The sequence below is a fragment of the Lipophrys pholis genome, assembly GCF_963383615.2.
Source record: "Lipophrys pholis genome assembly, chromosome: 12".
Lineage (NCBI taxonomy): Eukaryota > Metazoa > Chordata > Actinopteri > Blenniiformes > Blenniidae > Lipophrys > Lipophrys pholis.
This window is the reverse complement of record NC_137641.1, coordinates 5,304,044-5,319,988: the sequence shown is the minus strand read 5'-3', so window position 1 is coordinate 5,319,988 and position 15,945 is coordinate 5,304,044. Positions and strand designations below refer to the sequence as shown.

General features: G+C 39.6%; 1 gene segment (V, D, J or C); it reads right to left on the bottom strand.

Annotated features, from left to right (window-relative positions):
- Positions 1 to 6,803: 6,803 nt before the first annotated feature.
- On the bottom strand, positions 6,804 to 13,934 carry LOC308117902 (Ig kappa-b4 chain C region-like). The segment is given in 3 exons: positions 13,929 to 13,934; positions 8,372 to 8,453; positions 6,804 to 7,322 (listed from the first exon to the last, which is right to left on the bottom strand).
- Positions 13,935 to 15,945: the final 2,011 nt, after the last annotated feature.

Sequence of the window (15,945 nt, the reverse complement as noted above, 5' to 3'; positions counted from 1 at the left end):
CGTTTGCAAAACCAAGCTAGCGAGAGGAGGATATTTTGTCTATTGAAGCACAAGAAAAGTTCTCCCTGCTTGGACTCAACGTATTGATTGACTTCACTGTGAGAACAGAAGTCAGCAGCACCGATATCATGACTCGAAAAGGTAAGTAACATTGTGTCCAGGACTCTGTGATCTCATTATGTCACCTAATGTGCTCCATGCTTGACAGTCACAATAGAAAATGGTGTTTGGTGATCAGATGCTCAGTTTGTTAATGAGAAGAAACAAAAGGCTGAGGCCAATAAGAGAAAATCTGTTTTCGTGTTTAATCTTGGGCTTTATTGGAACCAGCACCATTTCCATTATTTTGGGGGAAATGATGTATTTAACAACCCTTCTTATTTTTTCCTCCATTTGTAGATTACCTTAGTGCTAAGATTTTATTTTAAATCTCATGAGTGCTGAATGCCTATGTTAGAGAAGCCCAATGTTTTAATTCCCGACTGTGACTACAGGCTTAGGAATTCAGAACCACACTTCCACCTCAGGGAACGTGGAGAAAAATAAATCGCTGCCAAATAGCAGCTGAAACCTTGCAAACAGGAAAAAGGAATTGTCAAAGAAGAGGACGATTCAGTTGAAATTTTTAATTATTAAGAGCCAAAAATGCAAAACCGATTTCGAGTACATTCGTCCAAATAATTGGTCAAACCAAGAGAATGTATATGAAAGTGTAAGGTTTCATTATTCCTCAGCTTATCCTTTGCAAATCAAAGCAGCGAACTTGAATTCATTAGAAATCTCTGTGTTTTGTTCTTGAGGATGAATGTTTTTCATTTTGTTTCGCATATTCAAGCCCCAGGTCTGACAGGGCCCAGAGAGACCGTCCTGGACAGCGTTCCAGGCTCATTGATGGCCTAATGGAGATGCCATCATGAGTAACAGCTCTCAAAACTTCCAGCGGAAACAGCAAGTGGTTGAAGATTCCGTTGTGATTTCAATTCAATACTCTACTTCCTGGTATGAGGTTAAAAGCCTTCTTTAAACTATGTATGAAAGTATTCAATGAGGATCTGGTTTAACCTCTTGGCAGCTGGTGGTGCAAGAGGTGCAGCTGTTGGTTTGAACAGAAGAAAGTAGAACATCACTGACTAGTTATTGTTCTTGTAAAATAAAGCCCCTCATCTCTAATGAAAGTGTGATTTGAACTCATTTGTCACAATACAGTTATTGTTCTTTAGGTTTTTTTATAGAAATGGTGCATTTGAATGACTGTAATTGTGTTAGATTTGGAAGGAATTAAGACTTTTTCTTTGAAATCACTTTATTCATCAAAAACAATCTCCATTGAATTTGTCACTTAATACTTTGTACAAAGAGGTTGTATTATTTTGGTGTGTCGTTCATACTATTGAGCTAAATGTTGTGTAACGACATGACGTGGGAAATGTGTGTTATTGGAACAGTTCCCAGTTTCAAGAAAAGGACGAGGAAACTGGAGATATAATTACATTGACTTTTCTTCAAGACATCAGATGTCTGATGGCATGTTCAGAGAAACTTTGACTTTGTGACAAAGTCTTTGAATACAGCCTCAATTTAAAAAGATCCTGATATTTAGTATTTTGCCTTTGGTTTCTTTGAGTCCAGGATGTACTTCATAAATGGCAACCAGCCAAGTCACCATGGTTACTGTTCAAAGAAAAGTGTCTTTTGTCTCTCAATAGGTCACCTAATGATTAAACCCCTGAGGTATCTTCAGCCTTAAGGTCTCACTTTATTGCAGTGTGAATATCTACACAACTACTATTGTTTTAGTTGTCCATAAATCATTTTTAAAACTTCCAAAAACCCTGATTATCCTTCTTGTATATAAACAGTTGCTGTCATTTGTGATTTGACTAACAACAATTTCATCTTGTTTGAACTCATTTGTGTTTGTGTCATTGCTCTGCACCATGATAACAAGACCAGTTAGAATTCCTTTACATCTCACCATCTCTTACAAGTTTCATCACAGGTTATGACAAACATTTTTTTGCTTCACTTTTTGATTCTAGATTTCCAAAAGGAGAACCTTTCTACCAAGGTTTTCTTTGCTTACTTGCTGACTGAAGACATGTATAACTTATTTTCCTTTAACAAACGGCTAAGCAAACCAAAAGCTGTCGATTTAAAGGTGAAATTAACCCTGAGCTCAAGAAAGGATAAGTATATGCTTTTCTGTAGATGTTTTTCTGGATCAGATGCTAAGAACTCACTAGAAAACAATTTAATACTCCTCCCTTGAACACAGAACAAAACCCCGTTTACATGACAAGTGTGATAACAAGTGAAAACTCAGAGTTTTCACGTTTTTGTTTCAGAAAAGTTTCACATTTACACAACATCGTTCTGAAAACGACGTCCCTTTACTTCATTCAACATTCATGTTGGGCCGTTAGTGGCTGCTATTATTTTTCTAATGAAACGACACACATTCACAGATAAGTATGGTTTCCCCCCTTGTACACGGCAATGGAGTCCAAGCGTTTTTGAAATCTTCAACCTTGGAAGCCATCTTCAAAAAGTTGTGTTTTCAGTGGCTTCGAGCGCCGTTGTCGTGTAATCAGACACCTGAAACGCAACAAAAGCTTGAAGTCTATTTGAGGAAAAGCATCAGTTGGTCACATTGCATGTCAAGAGCTCTGAAGCAGCTGAAACTGTGAAAAGCGGTTCTACACTTGACTTGTCGTCTTGGCTTCTAGGTTTTAAGGTGAATTCTCTTTGTCTTCTGGAGCGACCCATATGCAAGACGAGCGCAGAAAGGTGCTGGCCGAAGAGGCTGAAGAGGCAAGGTGGGAGGAGGTGGAGCTGCCGGAGGCGGAGGAGGAGGAGGAGGAGGCAGCACCCACCGACATTGTAAGGTGAGTTTCAATATAAGTGCAACAAATTTCCCTTTTCAATATGATTATATGAAGGTTTTTGTTGGGTTTTTTTGGTACTTTATTGCATCACAAAATCCTGAAGCTGCAGTTTGGCCTCTAGTTTCTCTATATTGAACTCACTGCTATGAATCCCTTTTTATTGAAATGACTGAGCTGTATCATGAGTGCCTGATCTGTCTTTGTTTGGTTCTTCCAGGTGAAAATACACCTGAACCCCGGCGCTCCCGGCTCATTTCTGCGGTCCGACCTGAAGCCTGACGACTTGGAGCATCTGAAGGTGAGTTTGACAAAGTATGGAAATATTCTACTGTGACTGAATGTTCAGGAAAAACTCTCAGATCCCACAAAGACGTTTTGACTTTCAGCTAACAGATTTCATTTGGTTTGTCTGTTGATGAAAGTAAAGAAAAGTAAATGAAACAATAAACGATGACAAAGTACCGTATTTTCACGACTATAAGGCGCACATAAAAGTCTTAGATTTTCTTCAAAATGTGCGGCGCGCCCTATGGTGCAGTGCACCCTATGTGTGTGTTGTTGTAAAGCGGACGTAGTAGTGAACACCATGAGAACGTTAAAGGGGGAAGTGTGGGCGTGGATTGTATATAAATGAACGGGTATGTGCGTTATGCAGAACATCGTTGTTTTAACAACCCTGAAAATGGCGAAGAGACACACTTATGAAGCACAGTTTAAACTGAAGGCCATCAGCTACGCGGAGGAACATGGAAATCGAGCAGCCGCGAGAGAATTTAAGATTAATGAATCGATGGTTCGCAAGTGGAGGAAGCTGGAAAACGAGCTCCGACAGGTGAAGAAGACGCAGCTGAGTTTCCGCGGACATATGGCGAGGTGGCCCGAGTTGGAGGAAAGACTCGAGCAGTGGATCATCGCACAAAGAACGAGTGGGAGAAGCGTTTCGACGGTCACCATTCGACTAAAAGCAGTAACGCCAGCAGAAGAAATGAAAATTGAACATTTCCAAGGAGGTCCGTCTTGGTGCTTTCGTTTCATGAAACGGTGCCATTTTTCCATCCGGGCCAGAACTACGGTAGCGCAGCAACTTCCAGCGGATTATAATGAAAAGCTGGCCATCTTCCGCTCCTACTGCAGCAAACACATCGCCGACAAACACATCCAGCCCAGCCACATCACTAACATGGACGAGGTGCCGCTAACTTTCGACATCCCGGTGAGTCACACTGTGGAGAAGAAGGGGACCAGCACGGTAGCGATACGCACAACGGGGCACGAAAAGTCTTCTTTTACTGTTGTGCTTAGCTGCCATGCTAATGGACAGAAACTGCCGCCTATGGTGATTTTTAAGAGAAAGACTTTGCCTAAAGAGACGTTTCCATCAGGAGTCATCATTAAGGCAAATCAAAAGGGCTGGATGGATGAGGAAATGATGAAAGAGTGGCTGAGGGAGGTGTATGTAAGGAGAACAGGTGGTTTTTTCCACGCATCACCATCGCTGTTGATCTGTGACTCTATGAGTGCCCATCTCACAGCCGATGTGAAAAAACAAGTGAAGCAAATGAACTCTGAGCTTGCTGTCATTCCGGGAGGCCTGACAAAGGAACTCCAACCGCTGGACATCGGTGTGAACCGGCCGTTCAAAGTAAGGCTGCGAGCGGCGTGGGAGCGATGGATGACCGATGGAGACCACAGTTTCACTAAGAGTGGAAGGCAGCGCCGGGCGAGTTATGCCACAATTTGCAAATGGATTGTAGATGCTTGGGCTAGCGTGTCTGCTGGCACTGTTGTTCGAGCTTTCGCAAAAGCCGGCATCATTTCCAAGGAGCCGCACGGCACGGAAAGTGACTCTGACAGTGACTCTGACAGTGAAGAAAATGAACCTGGTATGTTTGATGGAGATTTAGCGCAGCTGTTCATTCAGAAACAGAGGATGAGGAGTTCGATGGGATTGATTGATGACGATTACAGGTAAAAAAAATGTTAGTACTTTGTAATCAATACTTAAATAAAGCACAACCAAACTCAGTTTTGCTCCCGCTCTATTTTTAAATACGCACACTTGTATGCTTGTGTGTGTGTGTTGTTGTAATGCGGACACCATGAGAACGTTAAAGGGGGGAAGTGTGGGCATGGAACCCGCGCCCTATGAGCAGGTGCGCCTTATGTGTGTGTTAAATGCAGTAATGGCACACATAACTGAGACTGCGCCTTTTAGTACGGTGCGCCTTTTGGTCGTGAAAATACGGTATTTGTCATGGCTCCATCATGTTGCTGCTCTAAAAGGAGAGGACAGCGTCCCAATGTCCCATCTGCAAACTTCTTCCATTTCCTCTCAATACTTTCTATTAGTATGCTACATTAAATAAATAAATAAATGAAATAATTTTTAATTTAGTAAATTAAAAATGAAAGCAATGATTCTTCACAGTCATGTAAATGTATATTTGCGTGGTTTTCATCAGAAAACACTTCGCTGTCACATAGACTTGTTTAGGCTGACAGGTCAGACTTGCCCCTCACAAGATGGCGGCCGCTCTGACGTATGGGAGCGGTGGGCGGACACAGGCTGCGTGGCGTCTAGTGTATATGTCTATGCTGACACCTGCTCCACTACTGACATAATATAGATCAGAACTCAATTACTTCCCCCCGAGGGCCAAAATCAGAGCAGCATGCCAAACCAAGGGCCGGAACCATCGCAGGTTTTTTGCACGATGTCAGTAAAAGTTGTTTTATTTGCAAATGTTAGCTGATGTTACCATTATTACTATTATTATTGTTGTTATCATTATTATTATTATAGTATTAGTAGTCAAGTTGGTTGTAGTAATAATTTAAGCCTGGGATTTTAAAAACTTGTTTTGAGGGTCACATAAAAAAGCACTCTTGGAAAACGTAAGTGTAAAACCAGCTATCTAATTATTTACACAGAGAGAGAGAGACAGAGATCCAGGGAGAGATGTTCAGTTTGTTACTGTTTAAATTCCATAATTGTTGTTTCAGTGCTGCTTTGGTTTCTGTTCTTATTTCATCCATTTGTTGTTTTTATTTGTGATCTGTTGCATTTGAAGTATAAAAACTGCTATATAAATGAACCTGTTATTACAATTGTTGTAATTTCTGTTATAAACACCAGTTAGATGCCAAATAAACAAAAACGAATGAATTCACTCACCAATCAGTGAGAAAAGTGATGGGATGAAGAAATCCCTCTGATGTATGTTGCATCAGAAAGTCTGTTTCTTTAAGTCAGAGATCAGAGGTGAAGAACACTCCTCCACTAAATCCTCCACTCTTCTTGTCGCAGTATTATCTGACACTTACCAAAATCATTTTCCATCATTCCAGCCACATTCCTGACATTCTTAATGTGACCTAATGCATCTGAAGATAGTTCTGAAATGGGCCTGACACTCCTGATATTCCTGGAACTTCTTTTTGGCTCCAATGAATCTTCAAGAAGATCAAGAATCACCTGTATTGGTGAAGTTTGTAACTGAGAGTGTGGATTAGTAGTGAAAGCAACAGAAGGAGACTTGAACTTTGATTCTTTTCATCCATAAAGGTATTTATTCTGGCAACACGAGTATCAATCTGTGATGCAAAGGCTTTTTATACTGCATCTCTGCATGATGACCTGGTTTTTGTAGCCATAAAAAAGTGATTGAGGGGTGGATTGACTCAGACCAGCACTAGTGAAGGCCGAGGTCTGAAATGCAAGGCTGCCACTGTTACAATCTAATCCTACCATTTATAGGACATGCAAATATGTTTCAACTTCCAGCTTTTATTGAAAGATATAAATAAGGATGTGAGGATATAAACACTCTCATATACTATTTTTCCATTCATCCATCTTCTAAACCGCTTTGCCATGATGATTTTATTGTTGTAAAAAAGTCATGAAAGACCAAAGATTGAGGTGAAAACTGTCTTTATTTTGTCAAAGCTTGAAGAAAATGATGATGAAAGAAGATGAATATTGATGAAGTCAGTTTGCTTTGATGATAGAAGAAAGTGAAAGAGGGTGAATGACAGAGGTGAGATCAGTGTGAGAGTAAAAGCAGTGTGAGAGTCCCAGTGAGTCCGGTCAGGACTGGGAACACTGGTCTCTCCTCAGTGTCTCTCTGAGGGGAGTCTGGGAGCCCCGGGTGGCCTCACAGGTCACAGAGCCCACCTTCCTCCACTGGTCTGCAGGGAGCCTCAGGGTGCTGCTCCAGCTGTAGAGGCCGTCCTTCTGCAGCACCCCGGGGCTCCTGCTCTCCTCCCAGCTGCTGCTGCTGCTGCTGCTGCTGCTGCTGCTGCTGTCCTCCACCTTCCAGCTCAGACTCCAGTCTGAGGGGAAGCCCTCGTTGGCCAGGCACATGAGCGTGGCCTTCCCCTGCTGCAGCTCCTCTCTGGAGGGGGGCAGCACCGTCAGGGTGGGGCGGGTATCACCTAGGAGACACCAATCAAATTAGAGGACAGGGAGCACCCAGCTGTCAATCAACCAGCACACACCTGGACAGCTTTAGTGGGAGACAGCTGATTTGGTCCTGGAAGAAGTTGCTGTCAGAGGCTTTTTCTGCTCCAGCAGTCACTCACTCACACATTGTTTCACTTCCCTTTAAGAAGCCTCTCATGCACATCAGCACAGAGAGAATCATCCAACACTTTGACCTGAAATACCTCAAACTACACAGGAAGGAACACAAGCTGATGTCTCAACGTTTACTCTTCATTTGCATCAACGCTATCAGAAAGTTTACACTTTACAACTTATGACTGGAAACTTTAACATGAACTTCAAATCTAAATTAATATTTTCAATTATTTAGAGCAAAATGTGAAAAAAAACTGTTTAAATTATATCAAGAGGTTTTCATAATTTTACAACATTTATCATCAGTATTTCTATTTTACTGTAAAATAACAATATTAATAATACATTTTAAAGTAAGAAGAGAAACAGAATTGTGAAACATTCTATAGAACCAAGAATAAATCCAGCTGTGATGAAGAGACACTCAATAAAACAAGAAGAATAAAACCTGCACACATTCCAACACAAACACATTTCAAACAGTGGACATGTCAACTAAAACTCAGCCCAAAGACAGACCAGTGCACCAGAAATGTCCCTAAATACACAGGTCAGTGTAAAAACAGCTTCAACATGAGACTGGTAGAGTTAAAACAGTGTGTTCCACAGCCATCAGGCTCTAACTGAGCACATTTAAAGACTGACAAGATCTTTGGTTTTGTCATTTAATCCTAATGAGATTTTAATCCGGTGTAAATTTAAAACTAATAACTTTTCTCTGTGATCAAATTAAAGTAAAACCGAGCTGAGCTAAACTACATGAAATCAATGGAGATTAAAACTTGATCACTACAATAATTATTAAGAAAAAAAAACATCTTTCTAATCTCAAATCATTCAAAACAAGGTTTAATGTAGGAATTTGAATTATTTAGTTGAAAGTATTAAAGGAGAATAAACTTACTTCCAACATCCAGTCTGGTTCCTCCACCGAACGTGTACCACAGTGATACAAACTCATTGAGCCGCTGTACAAAAACCTCTGACTGTAGAGAGACGCCACTCTCTGATTCTGAAACCAACAAACTCACCAAAACAACTTTTACCACCTGATCCTAACGGAACACAAGAGAACAGTTCTTTCATCTGCAATGTCTACTTGAAATACATATATTTATAGAGATTGTTTTAAAGATTATTTTCAATTTATTCAATGATATCTTTTGGAATTTATTCCTAAATAGATTTGGCAGCAAAAATAGGAAATTTTTAAAAAGTAAAAACTACAGACGTATCTTTAATTATTCAGTTTAATTCCTTAATATTCTTATAAAAGTTTGAATCCAGAGTGAAAGTGAGAGATGAAAGTGATCCAGGTCCCTGTTGGAGTCAGTCAGAACATTTCCATAGAGCCACTTTGCATCAGCAGCACCATGCTCCAGTGCTCTGGGAGAGTTTATAGTCCTGACAGTTGAAGACTGGATGACTGACAGCCGTCCTTCATGACAACAGAAGACAGAGAAATCCTCCTCATCAGAAACATGAGTGTGATCTGCGTCCTCATCTGGACTCTCCTCTGCTGCTGCTTCACAGGTAAAGTCCAGAGAATCAAACTCCTCTCCTCTGTCAACATCCGTCCCTCTGAAATGAAGCCCACAAAACCATGAGGCTGCTTGATGTTTCTGTCTGTGTTTCCTCAGAGTCCAGAGGCCAGGTCACAGTGACTCAGCCTGCAGCAGTCAGCTCTGCTCTGGGAGCCTCCGTCACCATCACATGTAGGACCAGTCAGAATGTTTATGTTTATAGTGGTTATCACTGTTTAGCCTGGTACCAACAGAGAGATGGACAACCTCCTAAAAGGCTCATTTACTGGGCCAGCTCCAGAGATTCAGGTACTCCAGATCGTTTTACAGGCAGTGGATCAAACTCTGACTTCACTCTGACCATCAGTGGAGTTCAAGCTGAAGATGCTGCAGTTTATTACTGTCAGAGTGATCATTACATCAACAGTCAGAGTGTGTTCACACAGTGAAAAACCGTCATACAAAAACCTCCCTCAGTCAGACTGAACAGAAACTGACTGCTGCACACTGATACACTTCACTGAACACACACACACACACACACACACACACACACACACACACACACACACACACACACACACACACACACACACACACACACACACACACACACACACACACACACACACACACATTAGATATCTCTAACATAAACTGAACTAATGAATTTATTTATTGAGATCAGATGTTTCTTCACCAGAGGCGGTGGTGTTTCAACATGTAAATACTTGGTGGTGAGATTTTATTTCAGGTCTACTGAGCGCAGAGTTCAACACCACTTAATACCAAACTAAAGTTTGTGCAGAAGTTTTGAGCTCCAACATCTTTATGACAACCATATACTGTAGGATCCCATCTTGTGAAAAGGTTTAACACGGGGAATAGCCTCTGATTAAATCATTTAATAAACTAAACTGTGTCTCGGTGGGGAGTTGAACACGGGCCTACTGATTGCAAGGAAAGAATTCCTCCACTAGACGAGCAGCATATTGATTTACAAGTGAGATTCTTACACAGATTTTATTATGACCTTACACTCACTTTACCTCCAGTTTCTCCTCTAAAGTCAGAGTTTTACATTTATACACCAGTAAATAATCAACCTCATTCATTTGGATTCTTAACTGTTAGCTCTCGCGGCGCATAAGCTGGCGTCACAACTCACTCTGGTTCTGTCAAGCAGTGCCTCCATTGACGCCAGCCAATCAGCTCTGAGCTTCTAAATCATCCTGGAGCAGGGCTTCGGGCTGCAAGCCCCACTCTCCATAAAGATCATGTGATCTGAATGAACGTACCACAGCCTGAGCATGAACACTTACATTTGACTGCATGAAATACAAACTGCATTGAGAGAGAGGAGCTAGTCCAACTCATGCAACCATCAGTGTGGATCAGGAGAAAACTCAGCCTGAAGCAGCAAGAGGAGACCAAGAACCAGGAAGTTCAATCCTCACACACAAATATGCAACTCAGGAGGAAGCTATATTCACAGAAAATAAAATACTATAGATGATCTTAAAGGATTAATAATGTACTTTGCCTGCAGTTATTTTTCACTGGTTCATCAGGTGGTGCTCCTATGGAGGGCTGACTGTGCCAAAATTAAATAATGAAATAAACCATTCAATAATTAATTAAATGTGTCATTAATTAATTAAAATTGGAATTAAATACATAAATGTGTCATTAAATGTGTCATTAATGAATTAAAATGAATTCATTTTATGTAAAAACATCTATAATTATTCCATGATGTATTTAATTATTTCATGGTCCGGTGTTGCACGGCTTCATGAATTAATTTTATCTTGTTAAACTCGTCCATCAAACTCAGTGGGCGGGGCTAACACTGATCGAGTCAAACACATTGCTGTGTTCTGAAGAGTTTCTGAACAAACAGGACATCTCTGCCTCACCTTTAACTGACCATTGCATAATAACATTATCCTTGGTACTTCCAAAGAATAGTCCCAGCATAAATTTGATTTTGAAATGTAATAATACACTGTTGGATAGCACTGTATTTTGTAAGGAAGTAAAACAGCTGATTTTAGAGCTTGAGCCCTTGGAAATGTTTTCTATTAGTAAATGGGAGAGTTTCAAATTTAAAGTAAATGAATTTGGGATTAAAATCAGTAAAAATATCATTAGAAGAAACAAACAAAAACAGCAAAACATCGTCCTTTAATTAAACAGTCTGGGTAAAAAGAATGTTCTATCAAGAGAAGACTCAATAGAATTAAACAAGCTTCAATCTGAATTAGACCAATTATTCATTGGAGAGAGAAACTCATCCTATTTCTTTGGCCTAGAGAGACATAGACAGTTAAAAAAGAAAATAAATAAACTAAATAGCAATGGACACAATACAGAAGACCAAAGTCTGATTATCAAACATATTACAAAGTGTCATGGAAATCTTGTTTTGTCTCATAAAGAATGATGTGTAATGTTCAGTCTGTGTTGAAGGATGACCTGTGTCAGCACTGTTCAAACATCTCTGCTGCTTTTGGTGTCCTTCATGCAGACTCAAAACAATTTAAGCCTTTAGGGGGCGCTGTCTGACTTCAGAGTGAGACAAACTCCTGGACAATCATGCAGAGGTTGGACTGTGACTTTGTCTCTTCTTGCAAGAATAATGTAATAAAATGGTCTTAAACTTTCTCAAATCGCTCTCAGTCTGATTCCTGTGTTTTCTGTCTCCATGAGGTTTTCTTACGAGGAAAATTCTCCTGACATGAAGAAAAGACATAAAAAGGAACGACTGATCTTTGCCACAGAGTCTCTGGACAATTCTGGGAAAATGGGACAAGTGGGAGAAAGTGGCTGGAGGATATATAATCAAATAATAAAGTTATTGCTGCACATGGTATTTTTTTTAAGCACCAAGCCTGAAAGACCAGGACCCTATTGTATTTCATGTTTCTTATTATTGTTTTTTTCCCACTCCTGACGCGGCTTTGAGCCACATTTTGACCCATTAAACACGATCAAATGTTGATAAAATTTGGTACGCTCATCAAGACTGAAAAAAAAATTAAGGAAATGTAAAAAATAACCCCCAGAGTGCCAGAATGTGCTCTCTAGCGCCACCTAGAAACACTAAAATGGCCACCACGGCCCGTAGGAATGTCATCTGGAGATCAAACCAAAACTCAATTGTTTGTCTCATCAAGACCTAAAAATCACCTGATACCCCAACCTAAATTCAACAGGAAGTCCGCCTTTCAGAACAAGATAAACGCTATCTCCTCTGAGGGCGAATATCGTATCGGCTCCAAAACACTATTAAACGACAGAGGAGACTCTCCTGCTCAATAATTCAGTTCAACTTTATCATTCGTCGAGCGGTTTCATGTTTATTAGCTGTCAAAGTTCCGAACACCGATTCCCGCCTCCTCCCTCCTCCTCCTCCTCTCATTCAAATACATGGGAAAACCAAAATGACTCTTCAAAAACAGCCGTGACAGATCACTCCAAACAAGTGGCCACTGTGGCTAAACTATGACTGTGATAAACAAAACGAGCAGATCAGAAGCACGACAAGAACCTGCCGAGCAAGACGTTGTAACGCATGTGGGGAAAATATCATAAAAAAATACCTTTTTGACAAGAGAGAACAATGCTCTCATTTTTTTTGGTTCCAGCGATTTCAAGCGACATTTATAAATGAGTCAGATGGAGCAAAATCGTGTGTCTGCATCAAACTGCGCCTCCTAGTGTCTAAAGTTTACGTCTGTCTGCTTCCAAACCCACACAGACTGAAAGACAACACATTTTCCTCTCAAGAAATGATAATTTTATGAGTTTTTTTCCAAAATATGTGGATAAAATCCGTCCTCTCACCCACTGTGATGACATCACTAACTGCAGGTGGTCAGAACACTGTTGCTTCATTCACACCAGGATTACACAATACCAGGAAAGTCCTTGTTTATGAGCTAACCTGCTATCATGTGCTACATAAACAAGCTACCATGCTAATCTGTGGTTTGTGGATGAGCTAACATGTTATTGTGTGCTACAATAAGTCTGTTTGTTTCTCTTGTTTGTTATTTTTGCACATGTTCATAAATAAACAAATAAATAAATCATAAAAGACAAAACTCTTTGTATCAAAGTCATTACCCTTTGTGACATGTAGTTTGTGTGAGACATCCTTTGATCTTTCGATTCCTTATGAGTTCACCTGAGAAATCAAAGATTGATGAGAGATCCTGAATGCTCACTGACACTATTTACAAGGCTTTACCACTGCACCGCCTGTCCAGATCCTTTGGTACGTTTATTATTTAATGATTTACATCATTACTGTGAGCTGAATGAAAAAAGTACAACATTTATTGAACTTACACGACTCAGAATTGCTAATGCATCATATAATCCTTAAGAAGACTAAAGATTATCAGTGTTTAACTACTGGTATTTATTTACCCGGTGACGTAGGTGTAGTCTGTTGTTGAACTATTTATCTATTCATCTATTTATTTATTTGCGCTGCTTTTTCTATGCAACCTTTTACGTAATTACCCCCCAGGGACAAATAATCTTTATTTGATTGATTGATTAAATTAAGTTGTAACATCTCTGCAGATGTGTTGTTGATGCAATGTTAAGGTTTAGTGGTGATGTTTGTTGGTTCCGATTCTTAACGCGATTCGTGACATGTTACCGGCAACACTGGTACTGAACACACATGATGTAAGTTTTGGTCTGATTAAAATCAATTGTGACTTTATTACAGATCGCTGTGATCAGAAATCAGAGTAAAAAGTAACTGATTACTACGGTGGCCTGGAAGTGCAAAACGCTGCAAACTACAGAAAACACTTCCCAATCCAAAAAACACTTCCTAATTAAGAAAACACTTCCCAATTCAAAACACACTCCTTAATAGAGAAAACCATAGACTGGGGAGGGACACATCAACAGCACCGCCATCTTGAACCGGTGGTGGTGGCGGCAGGGGTGAATGAACATCGACGATGGAAAGAGGTTTCCTAAATCTCTAAGTAGAATTATAAGTTGAATTTTAAACTGATTTCCAAACTGTTTGACTTTTTAAAAACGTCATACATGTAGCGACTTTGTTTAGTGAGTGTTAATGTGCAGTACACACTCTGTTTAGTGTGTGTTAATGTGCAGTACACACTTTGTTTAGTGTGTGTTAAGGTGCAGTACACACTTTGTTTAGTGTGTTAATGTGCAGTACACACTTTGTTTAGTGAGTGTTAATATGCAGTATACACTTTGTTTAGTGTGTGTTAATGTGCAGTACACACTTTGTTTAGTGAGTGTTAATATGCAGTATACACTTTGTTTAGTGTGTGTTAATGTGTAGTACAAACTTTGTTTACTGTGTGTTAATGTGCAGTACACACTTTGTTTAGTGTGTGTTAATGTGCAGTACACACTTTGTTTAGTGTGTTAATGTGCAGTACACACTTTGTTTAGTGTGTTAATGTGCAGTACACACTTTGTTTAGTGAGTGTTAATATGCAGTATACACTTTGTTTAGTGTGTGTTAATGTGCAGTACACACTTTGTTTAGTGAGTGTTAATATGCAGTATACACTCTGTTTAGTGTGTGTTAATATGCAGTATACACTTTGTTTAGTGTGTGTTAATGTGTAGTACAAACTTTGTTTACTGTGTGTTAATGTGCAGTACACACTTTGTTTAGTGTGTTAATGTGCAGTACACACTTTGTTTAGTGTGTTAATGTGCAGTACACACTTTGTTTAGTGAGTGTTAATGTGCAGTATACACTTTGTTTAGTATGTGTTATTGTGTAGTACAAACTTTGTTTACTGTGTGTTAATGTGCAGTACACACTTTGTTTAGTGTGTTAATGTGCAGTACACACTTTGTTTAGTGAGTGTTAATGTGCAGTATACACTTTGTTTAGTATGTGTTAATGTGCAGTATACACTTTGTTTAGTATGTGTTATTGTGTAGTACAAACTTTGTTTACTGTGTGTTAATGTGCAGTACACACTTTGTTTAGTGTGTTAATGTGCAGTACACACTTTGTTTAGTGTGTTAATGTGCAGTACACACTTTGTTTAGTGTGTTAATGTGCAGTATACACTTTGTTTAGTATGTGTTAATGTGCAGTATACACTTTGTTTAGTATGTGTTATTGTGTAGTACAAACTTTGTTTACTGTGTGTTAATGTGCAGTACACACTTTGTTTAGTGTGTTAATGTGCAGTACACACTTTGTTTAGTGTGTGTTAATGTACAGTACACACTTTGTTTGTGTGCATTGATGTGCAGTACACACTTTGTTTACTGTGTGTTAATGTGCAGTACACACTTTGTTTACTGTGTTAATGTGTTGTACTGGGCTGTCATTCATGTGAAATTGATTGACAATGTTGTATAATTCCTGTGAAGTGGGTTCAGTCAATAAATTGTGAATTTCTTCAGATAGACAGACGTCTTAAAGGAGACATATCATGCTTTTAAATCCTTCCTTTTTACATATAAATCATACAGTTGTGGTCTATATAAAGCGGAACTGCAATGCTTGGGTCTGAATTCCTCATTATTAGAGCTCCACAGGCCCCTTTTCTACCCCTTTTCTGATGTGCTTCTGAGAGCAACTCGTTTTGGGGCGGTCTCTTCAAATGCAAATGAGACACTTCATACCCCGCCTCCTCTCCAGGTTGCAGAGGTGACACTCGGTTCAACGCCACCCTGTTCGGCCATCTTTGTAGTTTGATAGAACAGATACAATTATCTAGCGGCGCAGAAACTTTATATTCACACATTATTTACAAAATGTCAAAAAGGGAAGTTTTAGTGATTTCTAGTGTGTGTGTGTGTGTAAATATGTGAAAGTGTGTGAAAGTGTGGTTACTGTAAACATACAGAAAAAAGAACAATTACTGTCTATACATGCATGGAAAACACACTGAATTCGATATACACATGTAACACAACAGTC